This window comes from Euphorbia lathyris, chromosome 4 (assembly GCF_963576675.1).
Source record: "Euphorbia lathyris chromosome 4, ddEupLath1.1, whole genome shotgun sequence".
NCBI classification, from domain to species: Eukaryota; Viridiplantae; Streptophyta; class Magnoliopsida; order Malpighiales; family Euphorbiaceae; genus Euphorbia; species Euphorbia lathyris.
Genome location: NC_088913.1, coordinates 57609287 through 57614598, shown reverse-complemented (window position 1 = coordinate 57614598; position 5312 = coordinate 57609287). Strand labels below are relative to the sequence as shown.

At 35.1% G+C, this 5312-nt stretch overlaps 1 long non-coding RNA gene across 1 annotated transcript; it reads left to right on the top strand.

The window, feature by feature from the left end:
- Positions 1–2162: 2162 nt before the first annotated feature.
- On the top strand, positions 2163–4453 carry LOC136227674 (uncharacterized). The gene is made up of 3 exons (XR_010688178.1): positions 2163–2487; positions 2712–2835; positions 3688–4453. It is a non-coding gene; the product is annotated as an uncharacterized lncRNA (long non-coding RNA).
- The last annotated feature ends 859 nt before the right edge of the window (positions 4454–5312 follow it).

Below are 5312 nucleotides of genomic sequence, written 5' to 3'. Positions count from 1 at the left end.
ATTTTTCTTCACAATTCCTGTTGCATGCATTAGAAAGTGAACCAACTACTTGGATGCTGTTGCATCCTTTCATACATTCATCCATATAAGGAGTCGATGACTCAATCTGTCACAACCCAATCCAGGCCATAACCGACGCATAAATTAAATTAACTTTAACATATGCTAGCCTTAATTCTAAACTAATGGAAATTCCAAAATTAACTAACAAAATATCAAATTCATTGAAATTACATAATAAACCTTAAAGGAACCTAACTATTCAAGTCAAATCTCAATAATTAAAAATCTCCAAAAATAATATAAAACTAAATTATTAAGCAGTCTCCTTCAACATCAATCCAATGGTTACCTCACGAACAGAGACCTTAATCTGAAAAAGAAAGATTCAACGTGGTATGAGATTTTCGTCTAAACGAGCGAAAACCTCAGTGAGCGATAGTTATAGCACACAACAGAAAAGAAACATGCATGTAAGCTGATACTCTTAAATAATGACAATTATAGTTCAAAATATAGTATTTCAAAATCCGTTAAACTAAATGGTCAATTTAAGATGATCAATTCAAAATAGTGGTAATCAATACCGAAGTCTTTCAAAATATGAAATATTAGAATAATAAGAAAATAAGGCAAAAGTTTTAAAACACATGGTACAGTGTAACAGATAAATGGTAAGCGCGCTACCAATAACAGATACAGATAACAGATAATTGCCTTCACCGATCTTATGAATGATACTAATGTTGACACAACTGACGACAAACTGACAACCTGACTCGAAGACAGATGCAAAGACCTAATGTTATGAAGATCGGTGAGAGGCCAGATAACAGATGCAGATATACTGAGCACTTGTACCAGTTCGAAAACATATAGAATATATATATAAATCAGAAAATCATAACTGATTGAACGAATTATCAGATTTCTAAAATGAACGTAATAACTGTGATAAATTGCGTATCAGAAAGTACAAATCATACCAAATCAAAATCTTAACAATTTTGTTATAACTGATGTCGCAACCGGATTTTCCGGGCGCGGACGCCGGGCGTTAAACTTTTTAACTAGTTAATAGTTTTAAGGTTTTTTAGATTATTTTTTAGAGTCGCCACCAATCAAAATTAAGGCGTGATTGGACGCCGAAATTGGGTATATTTTAATGGATAAGGGGGTCTGCGAAATAGAGATTTTAGATTCGTTTGTCGGTTACGTGTAGGGAAGAAAACTTCAAGTAATCACCCTACCCCGCCCAAAATTGGTACTAAAAGATGTGATTTTTATATTAAACTTACTTGATTTATCAGATTCGTTTCTCTTTATTTTATATATATTTTTTTTATAACAATGCGTATAAGTTTGGACGATTTAGTTTGACTGTTTTGATACCTCTATAACATAGACATATGAATTAGGCCATTTCATTAAAATTAACTTGATTTTGACCGCTTTCATACCCCTATAGCGTAGACGTATGAATTGAGTCCTTTAATTTTAATTAACTTTATTTTGACCGACTTCATACCCCTATAACATAGGCGTATAGAGTAAGTCATTTCTTTTTAATTTTATTTTAGTTTGACCGACTTTGTACCCCTATGACATAGGCGTATAAAGTAAGTCGTTTTATTTCGATTAGTTTTATTTTGACCGTTTTTCATACCCCTATAGCATAGACGTATGAATTGAGTCGTTTTATTTTAATTAACTTTATTTTGACCGACTTCATACCCCTATAACATAGGCGTACAAAGTGAGTCGTTAATTTTGTGAATTTTAAGACCCCTCAATCTATACTTTTCTAGTACGTAAGCATATGAGGAATTAACCAGATCCTTTACTAATTTGAAAGCAGCATACAGAAAACACCTAAATGCTGAAACTAAACCTATGCAAACATCATATATTATGCCTAATTAATACGATCTATAGACAACTAAATTAAATAATTAAATGCTTGATTAGCACCAAATGATAATCAGACTATTTTTTTTGGGATGAATAATGAATTAGAGAATGGGCTTAGGGAGGAATTGGGCTTGAACGAAATCAACCCACTAATTTATGTCCAGAACCTTTTAATCTTAAGGCCTCTCCTTCCCACATGTGTTAGATTTATAACCCTAACTTTCTCATTTTCCCCAAATTAGAGAGATGCTTTTTGACTTACCAGACTCATCTTTCCTAAATCTACCGCCTCTGTTTCTCTCTTAAAAATGGCAGACTTCATTCTACCCAAGGCTCCTCCAGCGTCGCCTTTTAGTTCCGACGACAGCCATCCTGCAAGCGGCCACCCTCAATGGTGGTGCCTCTCTAACGGCGCCCTTCTCTACGATCTAATCTCTGGGCACTTTTCCTATCTCCTTAATGGTGGCTAGCAATGTGTCCCGTTTCATTTAAACCGAACAAAACTCCTAGAGATGTCTCTTGGTGTGACCGACCGTGGTTCTTAGGGGGCAAGATTATCATCCATGGATTTCAAAGGTATGGATTCTTGCATGTCCGATTTTCACATCTGTACTCTTTATTTCCTCTTATCTTCTCTGTTTTCTTTTTTTCTTTTCCTAAAACTCGATTCAATCTATATCGTTTAAGTTTTATTTTCTTTTAAGATCCAATTTTAGCGATTTTTCATGGTTAATTTCTATTTGTTTTATCTCATGCGATTCCGTTTTCTTATTATCTCGCCTTCTTTCCGATAATGCCAGAAGAAGCCTACAGGTTCGTGAATTGAAAAGAAAGAGCCAATGTCTGTACCGGGGTTGCGACTTTGAGTGGGTTGGGTACTATTCTCCAGAGGACTAGCTGATCTCAGATGCTACCGTCGGTTTGGTATGGTTCCTTTTCTATCTAATTTAAGGCATACGGTTTAGGATATTAAGCCCTTTGTTTGTCTGTGTCTGTGAAAGCAAATTGACAGCAGCAAGATGATATTTAAATTGAAATTTATGTTTACCATTGGGATAGTTTTAGGCTTGGAAATTTGACTGTGGCAGTTTGCTTACACACTTCTGTATGCTTTTGTGGAATGATATTATTGAAATGGAAGTTAGTAATTAATATGCTAATTTTCTATGGCTCATATCTGGTTCATTAGGGGTATTTCACGTTTTCCTTATGTATGAAGATGATGGAGGGACTTGAGTCTAAGTGTAAGATAAATAGTCGTAGGATTCAGGTTAAGGATTATATCTTTGATTGCCCGAGAGTTTAGGAACCAGCCAACTATTTTCACTCATGTTAAATAGAAATAAATCTATGGAAATAGCCAAATCTTTTCATTTATTCATGCTTTCATTAAGAATGTTTAGAAGACACAGTTGGAGGCCCTTAGATGATGTGAAAGAATGTAACACATCCTTCCATTCATTTACCGGCTCCTAGAAGAGAAAATTCAGTTCGTCCCTATAGCATAGGCACTCCCCAAAATCCTCTATACTGTGTTTTCTTGAAGATAGGTGATCAACAAATGTTACAGAGACTTGAAAATAGAGTTGTATATTAGGAAGAAATTCTACCTGAGGAGACGTTTTCCTGTGCTTTCAACCTTCTTTTCTATTCTTTGTCTGTAGCCTAGGTTGCTTCTGTCTATTTGTTTTCTGTTTGATGAATCTGCTTGGATTTCTCTGTTTTGTTATTCCTGGTCTTGCTTTGTTTATGTTGAAAAATGGTTTTCTTTGACAGGATGAAGTTCACTGAAGTAACAACTTTGATGAAAGTAAATTTAAGGAGAGGGAAGAAGAAAGGTGTTCCAACTTCGTCTATGACTTGGTAATCTTGAGTCTCTGCTCTTCAAAACCATAGCATGGCCTGAAGAACAAAGGACCAAAACCTCCTCCAAACCATAACATGGCATGAAGAAGTCATAGATGATTGGAAGATTGAAGGAAAGAGGGGATGCGACTGTTTTCCCGCTGGCTCCTATTTTCAGTTTTTGAAGAAGTGAAGAGGGTGAAGATGGAGATGAAAAGTGAGAGGGGTGTCTACATTGGAGAAGTGGCAACAATCCCCCCTTATGCCGTTTTAGAAGAAATGAAGAGGTAAAGATCCAGAGGAAAGAACCTGGAGTTCCCCCTCAAGATTGGAGAAGTGTCTCTCTTTTAAGACAGCGAAAGTGTCAAAAGATCGATCCCCTTTGCTGTCTGCTTTTGGCTCTCTAAATAGAGAGCCAACCAACTGGGCGACAATGGCGTGGCTCTCTAAATAGAGAGCCAACAAAGCTGCTACTTGGTGGCCAAGCAGTGCAATGTGGCCACTGCCTTGGCCACCAGGAAATTACTTCCTTCTTTTATATATATTTTTGTATTTATGTAAACGTATTTTTAATTGTATTATTTAATTGTTTTCTTTGGGTTTGTGTACTTAAGGGTCTACTGGAACGAGTTTGGGCTCTCTTGGGATTGTTTTTGTAAATTGCTGAAATTCATCAATAAAAATTATATTTTTCTTATCATAAGCATTGGTTAGGCATTTTATTATTGTCAATTATACAATTAAATGTTCTTTTCTTTTATTAATTTATATCACCAAAATTAAATATCATTTTGTACCTATTTATCAAACAACATTCTTTTAAATTAATAAATAATATTCTAATCAATTGGTTAAAACTTTATAATATAAACACTTGATTAGTTTTACAAACAAATTGGATATATTTTTTCCTTTTTGTAAAATGTAATTAAGAACAGTCTATAACAAAATATCGGTATATCCACTAAATATAGTAACATATCAATATATCTAGTAAATAACTCCAATGTAAATATTTATGAAATAAATTGGTAAAAATATTAAAAAATAAAAATTTACCCCGGACAAAATGGGTATCTACAGTTGCCCCTCTTTGTATAGTTTTATGTAAATAAAAATATACAAAGTAGTCCTAGATACCATTTTGTCCTCTTATTCATGATTATTAAAAAAAGAATTTAGGAAACTTCCTGGGTATTTGATTGAATGATTCTGAAGTGTGGTTTGGATGACAATGACGGACATCCTCCGTTTTTTTTTTGTTGAATGACTGTGACGGGCATCCTCCGTTGTTTTGAATGACTGTGACGGACATCCTCCGTTTTTTTTTTTGAATGACCGTGACAGACATCCTCCGTTGTTTTGAATGACTATGACGGGCATCCTCCATTTTTTTTGTTGAATGACTGTGACGGGCATCCTCCGTTGTTTTGAATGACTGTGACGGGCATCCTCCGTTTGTTTGAATGACTGTGACGGGCATCCTCCGTTGTTTTGAATGACTGTGACGGGCATCCTCCGTTATTTTGAATGACTCTGACGGGCATCCTCCGTTG